The sequence below is a fragment of the Cnephaeus nilssonii genome (genome assembly GCF_951640355.1).
Source record: "Cnephaeus nilssonii genome assembly, chromosome: 4".
Lineage (NCBI taxonomy): Eukaryota > Metazoa > Chordata > Mammalia > Chiroptera > Vespertilionidae > Cnephaeus > Cnephaeus nilssonii.
The window spans coordinates 2815631-2837520 of NC_137075.1; the positions used below are offsets into that span (position 1 = coordinate 2815631).

Below are 21890 nucleotides of genomic sequence, written 5' to 3' on the forward strand. Positions count from 1 at the left end.
ATAGTTAAAAAATTACAAACAAAACTTATGTAGGGAGAGCTAAGTCTCTGTTTCTCTTTATAATCTGCCTAATTCCCACCACTTCTTCCTCCTTCCATCCAGGTAATCATTGTCACTAGTTTTGAATGTTTCCAAAGTTTCTTTGTGAATATAAACAAAGATAGAAGTTATATAGTCTTTTGAGGTCTTATTTATATCCCTTTTGGCCAAAAGAGTAACATACCTGTGTGAACTTTGGGACACCCTCCCCCAATAAGTTTCTTGTGTATTGTGTGCTTGTTCTTGGGGATGTAACTCTAAAGTGGAGAATAGGAGACCCCCTGAGAACTGCATTCCTGCTGAGCTGACTGTGGCTCACTTTCTGCCGGGAGGCTTACCACCCGCACTTCCCATTGCCTCTCCCCCCCCCCTTCCCCCCCCTCCCAATTCCTCAACAGTGATGTTATCATTTGAATTTGGATTTCTTTGCTTAGTTTTAAGGTTGAGGTTCATTGGCTTTTCATATGTTTACTTACCATTTTTTCTTCATTTGTGAGTTTCCTGTTTGGATCCTTTGCCTTTTTTCCCCTTGGAGGAATTAATCTCTTTAATTGTAGGAGGCTGTTACAGTGCACACACAATACTTCACACAGCATAAGGTATTGGCGTTTAAGTTTTTAGTTTTATGTAGTCCAATCCATCAATCTCCCTTTATAGAAAGGACGGGGAACCTTTTTTTCTGCCAAGGGCGATTTGGATGTTTATAACATCATTCGAGGGCCTTACAAAATTATCAACTTAAAAATGAGCCTGCTATAGTTGGTCAGACATTTAATTAACTCACCCCTAGTGCCTTGGCAGGGCCAGACCAAATGGTTTCACGGGCCTCATACGGCCCACTGGCTGGACGGTCCCCACCCCTGCTTTATATTTTCTAGCTTTGGCCATCTTAGGAAAGATTTATTTTCCCCATACCAATGTTAAAAATATTTTCTTATATTCTATTTTAATAATTGTATGTCTTTATTTTTATAATCAAATCTTTAATTCAAATAGTATTTATTTTTGTGTGTGGTATATATAAGGTAGAAACCTTCACTTTTTTCTCTCCAAATGAAAAGCCAGTTTTCTCAACTTTCATTGAGAGATTTTAATAGTCCACTCTTGCCCCGTTTGAAATGCCCTTTTAATCATGCACTAAATGCCCATGTAATCGTGAGTGTGTTTGTAAGTCTGTTCTTTGCCAGTGATCGCACTATTCCTATGCTAACCCGTATGCTGTGGCTTTGTACCTGATAGAGCAAGTTCCCATTTCTCAAAAATAACTTGCTTTTCTTATGTAGTTTCAGAACTTACATATTCATTGGGATTTTGATTGAAATTGCAGTAAAAATGGGGTGAATTGCCCTCATCTCTAGTTATATCTTTTGGGTTTTAAAATTATAGTTAAATTTTGAATATTTAATAATATTGAGAATAGAATGTTAATTATAATTTCTAATTGGTTATCATTAGCATTCACTAATCCTCTCAACATATGTGTATTAATTATAGCTAGCCAATTATATCGAACTCTTTTTTTTTAAATATATTTTTATTGATTTCAGAGAAGAAGGAAGGTGAGAGAGATAGAAACATCAATGATGAGAGAGAATCATTGATTGGCTGCCTCCTGCACGCCCCGTACTGGGGATTGAGCCTGCAACCCTGGGCATGTCCCCTTGGCCACAATCAAACCCAGGACACTTCAGTCTGCAGGCCAATGCTCTATCCACTGAGCCAAACTGGCTAGGGTTCGAACTCTTTTATTCTGTAAGTTTTTCCATTTATTCTTTTAGTTTTTCTAGGTAACAATCATCTGCAAATAATAAAAACTTTTTTCTTTCAGTATTTACACACATTACTTTGTGGCTTTGTTTCATTGGCCAGAACAGTATTGAATAATAGTATTTAGAAAAAGCAACTTTATCTTGTTCCTATTGTTCATGAAAAGTTTTCTTATGCTTTCTTGTTTAGCATGATGCTTATTATTGACTTCCTTGGGTAGCTTTTAAAAATCACATTGAGAGCCCTAACTGGTTTGGCTCAAAGGATAGATAGAGCATTGGACTGTGGACTGGAAGGTCCCGGCTTCGATTCTGGTCAAGGGCACATGCTTGGGTTGCAGGCTCGATCCCCAGTAGGGGACATGCAGGACACAGCCAATCAATGATATTCTCTCATCATTGATGTTTCTATGTCTCTCTCCCTTCCTCTCTGAAATCAATAAAAGTATATTAAAAAATAAAAATCACATTGAGAAAGTTGCTTTTCCATTTCTTGTTTACTAAGAATTTTGTTTTATTTTTAACAAATAAAAGTATTTGTTAAACACTCGGGAATGAGTGTTCCTTTGGACTCTATTAAGGTGTCCCTTCACCTGTTAGTATTATGAATTATATTAATAGGTTTCTTTATGTTGAGCCATTTTTTAATTCCCAGGAGGAAATCTCTATTTGGTCATAATATACTGTTATTGTTTTAATTCATAACTAGTTTCCATTTATATTTTATTTAGGCTATTATCTGTATTTATAGATGTGATCAATTTTTATGAATATGTGTGATTTCTTTTTCAAGTTTTCTTAATCCATTTTATACTAATCTTTTTCAATGAATTTGTAAGCTTTCCTCTCATGAACATAATCCTATATAATAAAGAGCTAATATGCAATTAGACCAAACAGCAGAATGACTGTCCAGACCGGATGATGCCGGGGCTGCAAGGGCCAAGCCCCTTGCACGAATTTCGTGCATTGGGCCTCTAGTAATATATATAAATTACTTAGCATAGCGCCTTGCACATATTTACAATAAATATTAAAATCTTACTATTTATATCCTTTCTTTGCTCTACAATTTAAAGGATATAAGCAATTGAGGCTTATAGAAGTTTCTTGAAAAACTCTCTGAGACTGGTGCCTTTTTTGAAGAGTAGATTATTTTTCCATTGTATTGATCTACTTTGGGTCTTGACAGATTTTCTGGAACATTTTCCAGTTCATCCTGAGTTGTCTTTCATAATTTAAAAATCTCCTTTTACTGTAACTATACCTGTAACTATATCTTCTTTCTTATTTTTAATATATATTTGTGGTTATTTTAGTGATCTTTTTAAAGTACTAGCTTTTGGTCATATATTCCTTATTAATATGTTTTCTTTTCAAGTGGCTTGTAATGTTTTCTTTCTATATTTGATGTTAATTTCTATAGTCTGATCACTTAATATGTGAGAGTTCTATATCTTAGACTATATTGAGGTTTTTTGGGGGGCCTAGCATATTCCTTGAACTAGTATATTCCTAGAATTTTTTAAAAATGTGTATTCTTTAGAGTACACACATATCTATCCATCTATCTATCCATCTATCTATCTATCTATCTATCTATCTATCTATCTATCATCTATCTATCTATCATCTATCTATCTATCTATCTATCTATCTATCTATCTATCATCTATCTATCTATCTATCATCATCTCCATCTATACTAATAAAGAGTAATATGCTAATTAGACTGGGAGACTTCCGGAGACCTTCCAGACGTCCTTCCTGACAAAGCCGGAGGCTTGGCCGGCCTGTAAACCACCCCCAAACAGCCCTCAGCCCCTCACTCAGGCTGGCCACACCCCCTAGCAGGGACCCCCCCCACCCCGAAGGATGTGTGGCCAGCCTGAAAATGGCCCTCAGCCCCTTGCCCAGACTGGCCCCACCCCCCAAGGGGACCCCCACCCTGATCCAGGACTCCCTTCAGGGCAGACCATCCAGCCCCCACCCATGCACCAGGCCTCTATCTATACTAATAAAAGGGTAATATGCTAATTAGACCAGGAGGCCTTCCAGACAAAGCCATGGTGGCGGGGCCGAGGCAGAGGCGGTTAAGGGCGATCAGGCCAGGAGGGGAGGGCAGTTGGGAGTGATCAGGCTGGCAGGGGGGGGGGGGCAGTTGGGGGCAAGCAGGCCGGCAGGCAGAGTGGTTAGGGGCGATCAGGCAGGCAGGCCGGTATTCGGTTAGGAGCCATTCATCCTGGATTGCGAGAGGGATGTCCCAGATTGGAGAGGGTGCAGGCCAGGCTGAGGGACACCCTCCCACCCCCGTGCATGAATTTCATGCACCAGGCTACTAGTATATAAAATATGCATATATTGTATGTTATATATATTCTTGTTACTCTTGTTTAAATTTTTAGCAAGCATATTACATCATATTTGTGTGTATGTATATACATTTATCAAGAGTAGATTGCCACTATTCTTCCAGATAAGATAAACTTTAGCATACTTTTTCTTCTCCCTTCTTTTATTTTCCTACACCCAGATTTATTAAAATAACATGAAATTTTATTTCTAGAGTATTACCAAATTTTTATGCCTCTTCTTTTCTAAGCAACTTTTCTTTCTTTTTTTTCTTCATCAAACATACATTTTTATTTATTTTTATTTTTAAAAAATTTTTTTAAATTTTTTTTTACATATGTGTCCTTATTCCCCCATTATACCCCACTCCCCATTAATGCCCCACCCCCCTGTTGTCTGTGTCCATTGATTAGGCTCATATGCATGCACACAAGTCCCTTGGTTGATCTCTCCTCCTTACTCTCACTGACCCCCACCTTCCCTGAGGTTTGATGAGAAACGTCAATCAGAACGTCAAACCTAAGCAACTTTTCTTAACAGTTTATTAATCACATTATAACTTACTTGTTATATATATCTTAGAGTTTAATTTCTCTCATTGCTCACAATTTTTTAGAGCATATCTTCCCCTTTCTTGAAATATTTAATGTGATTGATTTCCCATTGGCGAACTATTTTGAATAATTTTTGTTTGTTTTTCAAAAAATTTACTTTCTGCCGAAACCGGTTTGGCTCAGTGGATAGAGCATCGGCCTGTGGACTCAAGGTCCCAGGTTCGATTCCGGTCAAGGGCATGTACCTTGGTTGCGGGCACATCCCCAGTAGGGGGTGTGCAAGAGGCAGCTGATCGATGTTTCTCTCTCGTCGATGTTTCTAACTCTCTATCCCTCTCTCTTCCTCTCTGTAAAAAATCAATAAAATATATTTTAAAAAAAAATTTACTTTCTGAGGCCTTAAGTGTCTTAACTTGCATGTTCTTTTGCTGTCACATAAAGGAAAGTTTTGTTAGGTGTAAAACTCTGGGGTCACCATCACAATTCCTTCATCTTAGAATATATAAACATCGCTTTATAAATTTCAGACTCCCAGTGTTGCAGATGAGAAATTCAGTTATTGTCTAATATTTTTTCTTTGTGGTCAATCAGTTTTAGTTTGCTAAGGATTTCATATAATTATTTTCTTTTTTCTTGCAATGATTGATCAGGCTGTATTAGATATAGGTCTTTTTTCCCCCCCAATGCTCCTCTATTATAGTGTTCATCTGAAAAGTCAAGTCTTTCTTCATTTCAAAGATGTTGTCTTCTGCTTTTTTATATATTGATTTCCCTTCATTTGCTTGTTTTTTTTCTTTTTCAACTATTGCTATATGGATATTGGAACTCCAAATCCATTTCTTACATCTTTTATCCTTTTTTTAATTAGTTCTTTTACTTTGCTTTTTTTCTTCCAGATTCTCAGAGTTCCTTGAATCAATTTTATAATTTACCAACTTTTTTTAGGAGACCCCTTTCTACTATTTACTACCTATGATGAGTTTTGTTTTTCTTAGGAATCATGTGAGTTTTTTAATTGCTAAAAAATGGGTCATGTTCTCAGTATGCTTTTCTTATCACCCTGTTCTTCTATGCAGTATGTTGTTTAATCTCCCTGAAAAATAAACTTAGGCTCTGGCCAGTGTGGGTCAGTCGTTAGACCGTCGTCCTGCAGACCAAACTCGGGTTTGATTCCTGGTCAAGGGCTCGTACCTGGGTTGCAGATTTGATCCCTGTCCCAGTTGGGCGTGGACGAGAGGCAACCAATTGATGTGTTTCTCTCACATTGACGTTTCTCTCTCTTCCTCCCTCCCTCCCTACCTTTCACGCTCTCTAAAAATCAATGGAAAAATATCCTCAGGGGAGGATTAAAAAAAAAGGGAAACAATTTTTAGATGTTTTGTGTTTTCCTGTATTACCCTTTTTTAAGTGTGAGCTGAGAATTAGTTTGCTCATTTTGGCTGCTGATTCTTTTTATAGGTCCTGTGGTTCCTTGTCATCTGCTCACATGTAAATGTTGATATCTAGTTTGTGTCGTTTTAATAACTGATGCTGGCAGCAGTTCTATAAACCGCAGCTTCCACCTCCCACTCCTACAGTGAGGATGGGCCTCTCCTCCAGATGGTGGTAGCATACAAGTAGCCCCACCTCTAGGGTGGGGGGTCAGGGGTGGATTTCTCCCCAGGTACAATAGACAAGGCTGGTTCAGCCAGCGAGAGGGCAGGATTCTGGACCTGTGAGCATGGCAGATGGCTAAAAAATTTGAGCCTATTGCTAAAAATCATACACAGTTCACACTGTTTCACAATTTACCAGTGGTTACTGAAAAAAACTCAAATTGCTTTTTCTGCACAAAACCTCGGTCCTAGAAATAACCCACAACTTTCTTCAGGAATAAATCACTCTACCCATGGACATTGAGCTGATTAGGATACACGTTAAAGAGCAGCACCAGAGTTGGTCTTAAAGTGGGGCCGTTGGCATTTGGTCACCATGTCTGTGGAATCCATTCTTTCAACCCACCTTCCTACTGTGTGGCAGGCCTCTGCTATGTAATCCTATGTAATAAAAGGCTAACATGCAAATCGGCTGAATGGCGGAACGACTGGTCGCTGTGACGTGCACTGACCACCAGGGAGCCGACGCTCAACGCGGGAGCTGCCCTTTGGTGGTCAGTGCGCTTCCACAGGGGGAGCGCCGCTCAGCCAGAAGCCGGGCTCATGGCTGGCGAGCGCAGCGGCAGTGGCTCCGCTGCAGCACTAAGGATGTCTGACTGATGGCTTAGGCCCGCTCCCCAGTCGGACATCCCCTGAGGGTTCCAGGCTGTGAGAGGGCACAGGCCAGGCTGAGGGAGACTCTCCCCCCTGGCCCCCCCCCCCGCCCCGCCTCCACCTGAGTGCACGAATTTCACGCACTGGGCCTCTAGTAGGGCATAAATATGAACAGATACAGCCCTGGCCCTCCATGAGATCACAGTCTGGTGAAGGAACCAGGTCTGCTCTTAACATTCTGGGCTGCAGGGTGCTATGAGGAAACCGCTCACCATCATCAGTCACTCTGTGCTTTGATAATTCCCTTTATTATACTGCCCTCGAGTTTACATTCTCCCTTGCCACTGTCCCTGTCTGGTGTGTGCTCAGTCAGTTTAAGGGCAGAAGGAAGAAGGAAGGTAGGCACAAAGGCAAGTGATCTCAGAAAAGGCCACTTGCCCAGCCTAAATCTGCTGGGAAGGCGGCTCCGAGAGGGTGTCCACATAGCCTGACGTATAAGGAAGGAGAAAGCGCATGGAGGTGGGAGAGCAGGCTGAGGTAGCATGGAGCGGCTGCCTTTCAGAAACTGCAGGTAAAGGTGTGCACAAAGCAATGTGCAGATGATGTTTTGTTGAGTTGTACACTTGAAACCTGTATGGTTTTGTGAACCAATGTCACCCCAATACATTCAATTAAAAAAAAAAAACAGCAAATAAGAGGTTGCTGAATTTAGACCTTCATAAGAATCTAATTAACCTTTATTGTTACCTCCTTTATGTACAGTGCTCTTTATCCAAGGATAAACCATGTTATGAGTTGATGCAGGAAAAGAAAAGTCTTCCATGAGATTTGTTTGAGACTCAAATTTAATAGGAGGAGGATGCAGAGTATTAGTAAAACACACAGTGCTTATAATACAGATATACAAATAAAAAGAATTCTTTAGATAAGGGGGGGAAAAAGTGTGCATGAAAGCAGGGTTTGAGGTCAGATAAGATGAGCTTGGAGGAATCCGGGCTCTATCCTGTAATTTCCAGGACGTAGAATGTTCTCAGCTTGCTCATTTCTCATGCAATTACTCTTGTTTTACCAGTGAATGACTTATAAAACATAGTGTGCATGTCACCTTATGGGACTCTGTTGGAAATCCGCGGATGGGTGTGAATGCAGAGAGTAGAAAGATCAGGTCCTCTCTGTACTGTGCTACTGTGATTGAAATGGGTGAGTTTGGGAACAGGGCGACCAGTATTTGCTTCTTTAGCTGCATGCTTATTTATATTTCACTTAATTCCATAAATAATTTGAGGAGATTTACCACCAAGCTGTTGGATTTGTGTGTCCAAAAGAAACTGAAGCAAAGAATCTGAACCAAGGAAGAGTGAGCCGCATTAGGAGACTGAGGTCATGGTGCAGGTGGGAGTGAGATCTGCAAGAGTGCAGAGATGAAGGGGTGGGGAGAAGGCCAGGGCCTGTCTGACCTAGAGGTCAAGGTGACTTCCACCCTTTCCATCATGTGTGATAGGGACGCTGAGTACTCTTCCCACCCAAGAGTAATATGGGTCTAGGATGCAGGTGGAGCTGAGACCCATGTCTGGGCGTCATATCTCGAAGCTTGACCAGATTGGGTGGGGTAATTAATCCAGGGCCTTCAAGGTTGTAGCCAGAAAGAGCTTTAATTATAGTTGAGTGGAGAAAACAAAAGACTGATTAATAAAGTTTGGGAGGTATGATGAGATCATAAACTGAGAAAAAAGTCCCCAAGACCAGAAGTTGGAATCATGGGCAGCAGGTTGGGGAGAGGCATGCTGGGCAGGCCAGGGAAGGGTTCCGGGGCAGAGGTGGATATCATGCAGTGGCAAAGCTTGTGGCAACGAACGGGAGGTCTGCTGGCTAAAGAGGAAATGGAAAAGACAGATCCTTCTGGGCCTGCTTAGGGTCAGGGCTGGGGGGCGAGGGGGGGGGGGGGCGCCAGGAGCCAAGGGTGCAAACTCTAAGGAGCTCCCTTGCCCTCTGCATTCTAGGTGTCTGGCTGGCTTCTTATCCCTTCCCTGTCTGGTGTCCTCCTGGTACCCTCTGTGAAGTTTTCAGTAAATTTGCATCTTATTGGTGATTGGTGATCTCCCTGGGATTGAATGCAGGCCTAAAAAGAGCATCACATGGGCAGAAAAAAGGCTGCTGCCAGGAGTTAGGACACAGTCAAATGACCCACTTTCAAGTTTTTCTGTGAATTCACCCAGGAGGCTTGGTTTCAGAGCCAGGAACAGCTGCTTTTGCTTTCATGGAGTGGGGGTAGGGGAGATCAAAGGTAGATTTGGTTGAATAATATGTGAGTAAAAGGGATTCTCCCTCCCGACCCGCAATGTGCCCTTTTATGTTTTGGAGAAAGAAGCAAGAATTTAAAGTAACCCAAGCCAAGATCTCTGCTTTCTCCATCTGTAAAGAGTAGGCTTTGCTGCTCAGGGATGGAGGCCATAGACATTTTATAAGAATTTTTAACAATAAGACTGGAAAGTAACAGGCTTTTGTCATTGATTTCTAACTCATAAGATTAAACTACCTGGAACCACATCCATCCATCTGTCCAGCCAGCCATTGAACAATCTTTTATTGAACTTTTATTTCATGCCCAGCATTGTGATAACTGTTGCTGGGGAATAAGAATCCCTGTCTGGAAGTCTAGATCTACGGAGGGTTTCTGTCTACAGTAAGTTGTGGGTACACACAGCCCTGTGCTCTGTGGCAGGCGGTTTTAAGGAGGGGAAAGTTATGTTTAATTGGGAGGATGAAAGAGTTGACATTTGAGCTGTACCTTGACCTTAAACGTTTGTGTGTATTAGTTTTAACTAAGACAAATGTATAAATTAGTGGCACATTTTCAGTTAGTGGCTTAAGCAAAAAATGAGTGAATGACTTAAGTGAATAGGTGTGGAGCTGGCCTCTGGCCTAACCTTATTAGATATTGAAATTGTGTCACCAGGACCTGTTTTCTTTGTTTTTTTTTTCTCGTGACATGGATTTCCTCCACCTCAGCTCCATCCTTCTTGGCTGCCAAGTGATTGCAGCAGCTCCAAAGGTTACACAACCTCATCCTCAAACCCACTGTCAGAGAATAAGAACCTTTTCCCTCACGGGCTGAGAACGGGGCGTGGGGGCTCTCTAAAGGTGAAGCCCAGGTCTGCATGGTACAGAAAGAAAGAGGAGTGTGTCCTTCATGTGTCATGGAAAAATGTCCAGCAGCCACTGCAAGTGAAAGCAAAGAAGAGGAAGATTCCAGGTGTGTGGAATGCAGGGGAGCAGAAACTAAAGTGCAGAATAGGTCGCTGCCGGCCTCAAGTGAAGCTCGCTGACTCCTTGGTGCCTGGGCAGCCCTTTCCAATAGGAAGCTTCCCTTTGCCAACATGGCCAGAGAATGCACTGTCTGGCTGGATTCAACCTCTTGTTAACACAATAGAGCACTGTCCTATCTTTTGAGATATTTTTCCTGTGCTGTTACCTTAAGTCCCACATTCTTCTGCCAGTAATTTACTGGTATGTAAATTGTTTGTATCACATAAGATTTTTGAGGAAGAGAGAACTGTTATCCTCGTATAAATGAGGCAAGAGGTGAGAGCATTCCTGGGAGCTAACCCAACAGGAGGGCTTGCCCAGGTCGGGGCCACACAGGAGGCCGGCTCACCTGTCTGCCGATGGTGCTCCTTTCCTGCTGTTGTTGGCCTCTGCATTCAGGCACTCATCCACTGATAACTGGGTGGAGTTGCAAAAGGGATTCTATAAGTCACTTGTTTAGAACTTAGAGTGTATTTTGCCAAAACCGGTTTGGCTCAGTGGATAGAGCGTCGGCCTGCAGACTGAAAGGTCCCAGGTTCGATTCCGGTCAAGGGCATGTACCTTAGTTGCGGGCACATCCCCGGTAGGGGGTGTGCAAGAGGCAGCTGATCGATGTTGCTCTCTCATCGATGTTTCTAACTCTCTATCCCTCTCTCTTCCTCTCTGTAAAAATCAATAAAATATATATTTTTAAAAAAAGAACTTAGAGTGTATTTCCCTTAGAATTAGATTACTAAGAGGAAGCATGCTATTCAGGCAGTATTAAAATTTAATTTCCCTTTACATTAATGGAAGGAAAAGGAACTGAAGTAAAATTGGATCTGCTAAGCTTCAAAGAAATATTTCTTCATCCTAAAATATTTTCCTAAAAGATCTCTTTAAGATTAAGTAAAACAATTATTAAGACATTAAGTGCTTTTAATGAAATGCTTCCATTTCAGACAGTAGTGACTGAGCCCCTGCTGTGAAAGGTCCGGATGGTCCCCTGCCATGTATCTAGTCTTGGTTCCATGTCACAATTGCTCCAATAGACAGCACTGGTCCTTTTACTTTGACATCACCTTTCATGGATTTTTTTTTTTTTTTATTCAGCTCTTGGTTGGATGCATGTTGTCAATCAGCAGTTTTTCTTCCCAGAAGGACGGCTGTGTTCTGAATTCCTATCTCTTGGTGTTGAGGATGTCTGTTGGTTGCTCTTATATTTGAATGACATCTTGCCTGAGTCTAATACTATCCCTGCATCACACTTTTTCTTTTAGAACTTTGTAGACTTGGCTGCATTGTCTTCCAACATCAACTGTTCATGAGGAGAGGTCTGAGGCCCAATAAATTTGCTTTTTCAGTCTTAATGCCTAGAGATCTTTTTCATTCTTGAAGTTTATTAATTTAATTAAGCTGTCTTGGTGTTGAGCATTTTATATCAAATTATTCTGGAACCTGGCATGCTCCTTCAATCTAATAATTTTGTTTATTTCAGTGAAGTTTTCTTACATCTCCTCTCCCTCCTTATTTTCCTCTTTTTGCTCTATTACCATTAGTATTACAATTTTTAACTTATTATTTTAAGTTTTTTTTTCAGATTACTAATCTGAACAATATTGCTATAATTTGGGGGAACTAATGAAGAGCAAAACCACAGTATACATTCAAAGCTACATAAAATCATTGTACACACATTTTTATAAAGGTACTTGAGAATATAAAAATTGTTTGTGTCACATAAATTTCACTGCCTGTTTCTATGTCACCAGATTCTATTAACATTTAATTATTAACTTTAGTCATTTAATTTTCTAACAACTTCCTGCTTTGGCATATTTTATAATTGGATTTATCCTGCCAAAGCTGTTAGAGTTGGTGGGGTATTTCGAGGTTGGTATGACTAAAGAGAAGAAGTGCCTGTTTATACCATGTTCCTTAACTCATATTGTATGAAATTATTGTTACCTTAACTATCAAGTACCATTTTTCTTATTCATGGTTTTAATTAATTGATTGTTTTAGCTATTTCTATTTCTTGCCATTTCATTTCCTGAAATTAGATTAGGTTTAAATAGCTTGATAATCACTGTACTTATCTATGTGATAAACTTTGTCTTACTGTCTTGTAACATTTACTGGCATGTAAATTCATGTTGCATTAATGCTCACTAATATAATTGTAGTGCATTATTATAAAACTCAATAATTTTCCCCAAGTGACCTAACTGTTCTCAAAAGTGAATCTCCTTTATGAACATGTAACTTATATGATGCTTTAAAAACGTCTTGCACTTGATACTCTTCCAACTGTACTTCTGAGGTGCATCATTGCAGTCTCCTCAGCATATGACAATCATCACATTTTAGAAATATCATCTTGGTGGCACTGGGAAGGGTTGATTAGAGAGACCAGAGGCAGGGAGGCCTATTAGGGAACAGTGCCAAAGGAGATAAGCCCTAGTGGGGCAAGAACAAAGGCAGTAGCAATGGGAACTCATTTAGGAACCAGGATTCTGCCTTAGTGACCTTTATATCCTATCCGCATGCCTGCACATACTTGTAGTTGGTACTCAGTAAATTTTATTTAAGTAAATGAAGATAGAATCAACAAGGCAATGATGAGTTCTTGCTGAAGCAATAGAGGACAGGGAGGAATCTGGAATTCCCCCTGGTCTCTGGCTTGAGTGACCTTTGAGTTGTAGATAGTGCCACTCACTGCCATAAAGAGGGAGGAGGGGCAGGGGTACCGTACAGCAGTGCATCTGCTACTCACTGAATGAGTTATGTGGCCTAACAGAACATTGTATACCATGGATATACTAGCCCTATGTCTTGGGAGCAGGGACCCACACAGAAGAGTGGGGAAGAAAAAGCACAAATTTTCTTGTCCTCATTCATAGATGTGGAGCCAGCATAAGACAACAGTGTGAAACAGGGAAGGTTTCTTCCATTCACCTTTCCTTGCTGCTTCTCTTAACTAGTATCTTAATTAGTATCTTTAGTATCTTCCTCTCAGAGCCCCCAGGTTCTCCCATCTCAGTCATCTTCTTCTCAACCAATGAATAGTTGGAAGAGGGAGGGCCATAGGAATAATGCTTTCACTCTCCACAGGTATCCCAGGCTCTATAATTACCTATCTCCTCTCCTGGCTTCAGAAGTCTTGTTTCCTCCAGGGCATAGCAGGAAACCAGTCTGATTAAATGCATTTCATACTACTGTGTAAAAGACTGATGAGTCCGTCCCTTTAACTGCCCTCTAGCTAATTATTTGAGTTTCCAAAGAGGCTGCTCCTTTTGCTACTTCTCCGAAGTGAAAGCTCCCCGTCCACTCCTGTGGTGGTGGTGGGGGGGGGGGGGGGGTCATAGAGGTGGTGAAGTGGGGAGTTTTTCAGTTGCTGTTCAGGCAAGCCAGGCCTTGCCCTGAAGTCCTGCTCTGGGGCTGGCTGTCCTCCATTAATCCTGTTTTTATAGGGCTTTTGCTTCCTGCGTTTCTGAGATACCCTGTTTCCTAGAACAACAGAAGTGGCCTCCTGCTCTGGCCCCAGCAGGAGGTGTGGCTGGACTGGGGTGGCTTGTCCATACTGGGAAGGGATAGCCCAGGGACCCCACTTAGTGGTGACGTTTCCTTACTGTCTGAGGTGGAAAGATTCCCCCACCAACAGTGGGGTTACCCATGTGTATATGTGCAGTTAATGCCCCCTCTTTATCAATGGCTCCAGAATGTCCCATGTGTACCTGGCACCATGCTGGTCACCTCACATACACCAGCCTATCTTCGTCCTTGCAACAGTCTATGAGAGAGGCATCCTTATCCCCATTTTGTGGGTGGGCAAATTAAGACCCAGAGACAGTAATTTATTCAAGGCCTCTTAGCTAGGAATTGAAAGAGCTCAGATTCAGGAGTCTATCCTCCGCCAGAACTCATACCCTTTCTGCTTTCAGGTGGCTTCTGGCATGACAGTTTAGACAGAGGCAGCGTTAGGATGGGAAGACTGAAAACCCAGGAAACATGTTGGGGTTTCATGTAAAATATTAACAATGTAGTGAATTCACTGTACAGCCATAAAGGGGTAAGTGAAACAGTACATCTCAGGGAAGAGGAGAAAGCTTTGTAGTAATTCCTAGAGTGGATATTCTTCAAGGGTTTCCCATTGATTCCTATTTAAAATCCAAATTCCTTCACCTAAAATTAATTTTGGGAACTTTTGGAAAATCTAAATAGGTGAAAAGATAAAGAGGTAACTCTTATCAATATACACCTTTTCCTTTCCTTACTGCTATCTCTGTAATCATCTAAAACAAAATAAGTAGCCGAAACCGGTTTGGCTCAGTGGATAGAGCGTCGGTCTGTGGACTGGAGGGTCCCAGGTTCGATTCCGGTCAAGGGCATGTACATTGGTTACGGGCACATCCCCCGGTGGGGGGTGTGCAGGAGGCAGCTGGTCGATGTCTCTCTCTCATCGATGTTTCTAGCTCTCTATCCCTCTCCCTTCCTCTCTGTGAAAAATCAATAAAATATATTAAAATAAATAAATAAATAAATAAAACAAAATAAGTAACTCTTATGTCCCGTAACTTGCTTTTCTTATTATAGGATACTGTGAATATCTTTCCAAAAAATATACAGTTTTGGGTTCTTAGAATGTTGCATCTGTTGATTATATGATTTCTTCCATTTCTTTTGTGGTTATAATGAAGCATCCATCTTATATAAAAACTGCTGTTTGAAATTTTAACCCTGCTTTCTTGGCTTCTGTAAACCCTTGCTTGCTTAAATAATAGGGAAAAATAAGACTACTCCCATTCCAGAGAGGCCATAGACTATGCCCCAGACAGAGTTGTCAGTGCTGGCACCAGGCCAGGCCTTGAGATATGGTCTCATGGCCCCTTCCCAGCACGCAGGCCTTCTTTCCCAGAAGGCCCGGAAGTCTCATTCCAAATTTGGGAGACAAAGAGCTAGAAAAGATATAAATAGAAAAAGTCTCCTCCATATGGGGGCTCAGAATTTGAAAGACACATTTTTCTCTGGGCCTGTGTATAATTATAATAAAATGTAACTCCCCTTTCTCTAAGCATTGCTTTGTTTTTCTCTGGTCTTCTGTAACATTAAGATCTTTACTATTATGAGAATAGTTAGTCAACTATAGTATATCTATGGAAGCATCTTCACATTTAACTCTGTGAGTCATCAGAAATGTATCTTGGAGTGTGAATAAAGCAAAGCTCTAACTTAACCCCCCCCCCCCCCCCCCCGCATACCAGCCATCTTCCCCTGATTCCAATTGTTGAAAATCCCTTTAATAGCCATTAGTTTGGCATGCTTTCTTCATTGTATAAAATACCATTCTTGTAGATGTCAGGGCCTATTTCAGGACTATCTGGTCTGTTCTGCTGATCTTTCTATTGAATTTTAGACTAGTTCTACACTTTTAATAATGTAAGTTCTATAATGTGTTATCTAGCAGAGAAAATTCCTCTTCCTTACACTGATTTTTCAGAAATTTCTTACCTGTTTGATCCATTTATTCCATCATGTGAAATTTAGAATCAGTTGGTTAAGTTTCAAAATCTCATTTGTGGACTTTTGCTAAAATCGCTCAAACAAGCTGCAGCTGGTGACAGCATGCCCCAAACCTGTCAATAAAAGGCCCAAGACCTGACACTAGCATCAGCCTGCCTTGCTTCACAGCTGAGCCTCCAAGCCCAATACAAACAGCAAATAACAACCGTCTGCAGATCCTTCTATAGCTCCTGCCTGGTGGCCCAAGCTGTGGCTGACTTTGCACCTCCCTGGAGGCCCTAGAGTCAGTGCACCTGGTGGACAGCTTCAGACCATAGCAGATTACAGCTCTACACATCCATAAGTGACACACTCAAGACACAGACTCAATGAGCACCAAAGCCCTACTGAAGCAAGTCCTGCTCCATAGTGGTGGTTCCTGCATAGCAGCTCTCCCACTGTAGTCACAGCTGGTCCTCACAGCCAATTGGCCTGGAGGTCAATTCCTCCTAGTGACGCCAACAGCACTCAAGGCTCAACTACAAGACTGTGCACACAGCCCACACAGGGGCACACGTAGAGTGCCCAGCTCAGGTGATTGAGGAGGCTGAGCCACTGGGCCCTACAGGACACATACTACACTCTACCAATTCCAGGAGACATAGCAGCTCTACCTAATACATAGAAACAAACACAGGGAAACAGCCAAAAGGCAGAGACAAAGAAACATGTCAAAAATGAAAGAAATGGGAGAAACCAAGATGGCGGCATAGGTAAACACCTGAACTTGCTGCCTCTCACAACCACTTCAAAACTACAACTAAAAGACAAAACAGGTATCATCTAGAACCATGGGAAGTCTGGCTGAGTGGAAATTACACAACTAGAAGGAAAGAGAAATGCACACTGAGACTCAGAGGAGGTGCGGAGGTGCAGAAGTGAAGTGCAGAGGTATGGAGGCGCGTGCACAGAAAGGGTTGGCAACTGAGTACTCTGTTGTCTTTTTCAATCAGGAGGGAGATACAAGCTCCTGACTGCTCTGAACTCCAGTTTCAGGCGAGACTCTGGGGACCCAGACTCATACCGGGAGAAACTGGACTGTCTGGCATCAGGTGGAACTCGAGGGCAGCTTTCTCTCAGAGGTGCTTGCAGCAATCATTGTTCCTGCATGGTGCCACGGGACACAGAGACATGGGATCTCTTCCAGGCAGGGCTGACGATCAGCCATTGCTGTTTGCTCCACCCTGGTGATTCCCTGAGACCCTGCCCCACCCAATTTACAACCCCACCCAAGCTTTGCACAGAGGCTTTTGCATATGAATGGCCTGGCCCTTTGCAATCTGAAACCTAACGTACTGCAGCTGGGTCAAAGAGCCCCAGAGCCTCCAAAAGACTCCAAAAGAAGATCCAAGGCTCGACAGCAGCTTGCATTGCTTCACAGCTGGGCTTCATCTGGGCACCTCCAAACCCCAAACAAAGAGAAGGAATCTGCAGATCTCTTTGTAGCTCCTGCTGGGTGGCCTTAGCACCTCCTTGGAGGTCCAAGAGCCAGTGTACCCAGTGGTCAGAGAGAGACCATCCAGATTACAACTCCTCAGATCCATAAGAGACACACTCAGGGGGCAGACTCAGTGAGCACCAAAGCCCCACTGAAGCAAGTCTTGCCCCATAAGGGTGTCTCCAGCACAGAAGTTCTCCCATCATAGACACAACTGATCCTCACAGCCAAATGGCCTGGAGGTCAATTCCTCCCAGTGATATCAACAACAATCAAGGCTTAACTACAACAAGACTGTGCACACAGCCCACAAAGGGGTGCACCAAGAGTGTCCAACTCAAGTAATTAGGGAGGCTGAGCCTCTGGGCCCTATAGGAAACCTAGGACACAAAGCCACATTATCAACACAGGGAAGCAGCCAAAATGCAGAGACAAAGAAACAGGTCATAAATGAAAGAAATGGAGAAAGCAAACTACTGGATATAGAGTTCAAAACCACGGTTATAAGGCTACTCAAGAATCTTCTAGAAACCGCCAATAAATTTAGTGAGACCCTCAAGGATATGAAAAAGGACTAACTAGAAATTAAGCATACACTGACTGAAGTAAAGAATAATATACAGAGATCCAACAGCAGACTAGAGGATCCCAAGAATCAAGTCAAAGATTTGAAATATAAAGAAGCAAAAAACACCCAACCATAAAAGCAAAAAGAATCCAAAAATATGAAGATAGTGTAAGGAGCCTCTGGGACAACTTCAAGCGTACCAACATCCGAATTATGAGGGTGCCAGAAAAAGAGAGAGAGCAAGATATTGAAAACGTATTTGAAGAAATAATGACAGAAAACTTCCCCTACCTGGTGAAAGAAATAGACCTACAAGTCCAGGAAGTGCAGAGAACCCCAAACAAAAGAAACCCAAAGAGGACCACACCAAGACACATCATAATTAAAATGCCAAGAGCAAAAGACAAAGAGAGAATATTAAAAGCAGCAAGAGCAAAGCAGTTAGTTGTCTACAGGGGAGCGCCCATATAACTGTCAGCTGAGTTCTCAACAGAAACTATGCAGGCCAGAAGAGAATGGCAAGAAATATTCAAAGTGATAAATAGCAAGGAACTATAACCAAGATTACTCTACCCAGCAAAGCTCTCATTTAGAATTGAGGGTTAGATAAAGAGCTTCACAAACAAGATAGAGCTAAAGAAGTTCATCACCACCAAACCAGTATAACATGAAATGTTGAAGAGTATTCTTTAAGAAGAGTAAAAAGAAGAAGAAGGAGAGGAGAAGAAGAGATTTTAAAAAAATGAACAATAAAATGGCAACAAATACATATCTATCAACAATTAAATCTAAAAATCAAAATAAATGAACAAGAAATCTAATGAACAAAATAAACTGTTGAATAAAATAGAATCAGAGGCATGGAAGCATGGAATAGACTCACGAATCTCAGAGGGAAAGGGATGGGGGGACAGTAAGAGATTAACCAAAGATCTTAACCTATGGACACATACAGTAGGGTGGTGAAAGCCTAGGATGGGGCAGGAACTGGGTGGAGGGGGACATTGGGGGGGAGAGAGGGGGAGATCTGTAATACTCAACAATAAGGATTGTAAAATAATAAAAATAAAAAACAAAATCTCATTTGTAATTTGACTAATTGCTTTAAACCTTTATATGAACTTGAGGAGAATTAATATTAAAATATTTAGTCTCTCCAATTGGGACCTTGATACACTTTTCTGTTTTTTTAGACTTTCTTTCTCAGTGGGTGTTTTTGTCCTTTACTCCATATAGTCCTTTATATTTCTTTCTTTTTTAAAATTATTTTTATTTTTTGTAATTTAATTTTTTTTTCATATTTCTTATTAGGATTATGTCTAGGGTCTTTTTTTGCTTGTCTTTTTTTTTTTAACAGTTTAAAAATTGCTGTTGTGACTGAGAACATAGAAATTTTTTCCCATATTTTCATTTGCTTTGCTGGGATAGAATTAAGCTATTTTCTTAATTCTGAGATAATCTAGCCACTTTGCTGAGCAACTTATTAATTATGTGGTGTTTTAGTTCATTCTTTTTAGTATTCCAGGAAGAAATAACTTTCATTTTGCTTTCCAGAGCTACTCTTTGTCTGGATAAGTCTGGGTTCTCATCATGGAGCTCCTTGTGGGCTGGAGTCTACCTCACCTCTTGCTCCCCCGAAATGTTAAGAACACAATAGGTGCTCATTAAGTGTTTCTTGAATGAGGGTAAAGGAATCCTAGGCCAAGGAGGACATTCCTGGTTCTGGACAGCCCCTTAATGGGTCATTCCAATGCAGGGTCTACAACTCAGCCTTATCAGAAGGCTGGGGGCTTTTGGACCTAGGAAGTTTGATTCAGGCCCACCAACTCACTTAATACCAATTGTCTACTTCCATCAGAGGGGCAGTGGTGACCACTTTCCCTAGGGAGGCCCCACTCAGGGCAGTGGGGGCCTAGAAATAGAACCCAAAAGAGACTGGTTGACCCAGAAAGTCTTGTTCTCCTTCCAGCCAGGCTACCTGAGGTGTGCCCCTCCCAGCTTTGAACACTCTTTCTAAGGAAGGGAGGCCAACTTCAGACTCAGCCCCTTTTTTTAATGGATCCAAAGTAAGGAAAATGACAGCTGGCTCTAGTTCTCCTTCCTTTATTTCTATATCTTGTAAAGTTGCCCAATTTATTAGTATTCTCTTCTTTAATTTAAAAAATAGGTAATACATTCACAAAGTTCAAACATGAAAGCAATCTAAAGGGCACACAATGAAATATCTTCCTTCATGTCTATCTTGCCCCATCCATAATTACTTTTATTAATTTATGTGTCCTTCAAAGGTTTCTTCATCCTATCTAATAAAAGAGTAATATGCAAATTGACCATAACTCTGCTAGACCCACAAGCCACGCCCACCAGCCAATCAGGAGCGAGTATGCAAATTAACCCAACCAAAATGGCTGCAGCCACAGAGCTGCAGCAAGCAGGAGGCTTGGGTTTCCCCGGCAATGGAGGAAGCCAAGCTCCCGCAGCCCTGGCCTGCCTTGGCCTCCGCTACAAAGTTTCAATTATAGAAGATAAATAAATCCCAACAAAAATGGCGGCAGCCACGGAGCTGGAGAGAGCAGGAGGCTTGAGTTGCCGATGGAGGAAGCCAAGCTCCCGCAGCCCTGGCCTGCCTTGGCCTCCGCTACAAAGTTTCAATTATAGAAGATAAATAAACCCCAGATACCAGAGCCTCCGCTTGGGTCGCCGGTGGGTGCGGCCGGCCTGCAAACCACCACAGGCCCCTCGCCCAGGCCATCCTATGCACCAAGGGAACCCCCACCCTGATCTGGGACACCCTTCAGGGCAAACCAGCCAGCCCCCACCCATGCACAGGCCTCTATCCTATCTAATAAAAGAATAATATGCAAATTGACCATCATTCCAACACCCAAGATGGCTGCCCCCATGTGGTCAAAGATGGCTTCCCCATGTGGACACAAGTATGGCCGCGACAAGATGGCCAGCAGGGGTGGGTAGCTGGGAGGGACCAGGTCTGCAAGGGAGGGCAGTTGTGGGTGATGAGGCCAGCAGGGGAGGGCAGTTGGGAGGGACCAGGCTTGCAAGGGAGGGCAGTTGGGGGTGATCAAGCCTGCAGGGGAGGGCAGTTAGGGGTGACCAGGCTGGCAGAGGAGGGAAGTTGGGGGCGACCAGACCTGCAGGGAAGGGCAGTTGGGGGGGACCCAGGCCTGCAGGAGAGGGCAGTTAGGGGTGACCAGGCCTTCAGGGGAGGGCAGTTAGGGGTGTCCAGGCCTGCAGGGGAGGGCAGTTAGGGGCAATCAGGCTGGCAGGGGAGTGGTTAGGGGGTGATCAGGCTGGCAGGCAGAAGCAGTTAGGGGCCATCAGGAAGGCAAGCAGGCAAGCAGTTGGGAGCCAGCAGTCCTGGATTGTGAGAGGGATGTCTGACTGCCCGTTTAGGCCTAAACGGGCAGTCGGACATCCCTTGAGGGGTCCCAGATTGGAGAGGGTGAAGGCTGGGCTGAGGGACACACACACCCCTCGTGCACCGGGCCTCTAGTTCAAATATAATCAAGTATGAATATGTTCTTATTTTTCTCCACTCCTAACACAAAAGGTAACATCCTATACATACACGTCTACACCTTGATTTTTTTGCTTGAAATATACATCATAATACAAATATTGAACACTCATTATATGCTAGTCACTGTTCTAACCTTTTATATATATTATCTCATTTAATCCTATTATCATCCTCATTTTGTCATGGAGATTTTTTTCATATAAAGAGCTTCCTTAATTTTTTACAGCTTCCTAGTATTCCATTGTATGGGTACATCATAATTGATGTAACTGATTACCTCGTGATGGACACTTAAGTTGTTCCTATTTTTTGCCATTATGGGCTGTGTTGGATTGTACAGATGTCATTTCCTACATGTGGAGATAGAGGTGCACAATAGATACCTAGAAGGGGAATTACTGGGTCAAAGGGTAAATACATTCGTGATTTTGATGGATTTTGCCTAATTGCCCTCTCTTGTAGAGTTATTAGTTCTATTCCTAATTGCCTAGCATTTCTCATCACATTGGTGAACACTAATAGGTCATTTGATTATAATA

General features: G+C 42.2%; 1 protein-coding gene across 8 annotated transcripts in view; it reads left to right on the forward strand.

Moving 5' to 3' along the window:
* The window catches only part of PML (PML nuclear body scaffold), a 57937-nt gene that overhangs the window by 2901 nt on the left and 33146 nt on the right, over positions 1-21890 (forward strand). The window lies entirely within an intron of this gene.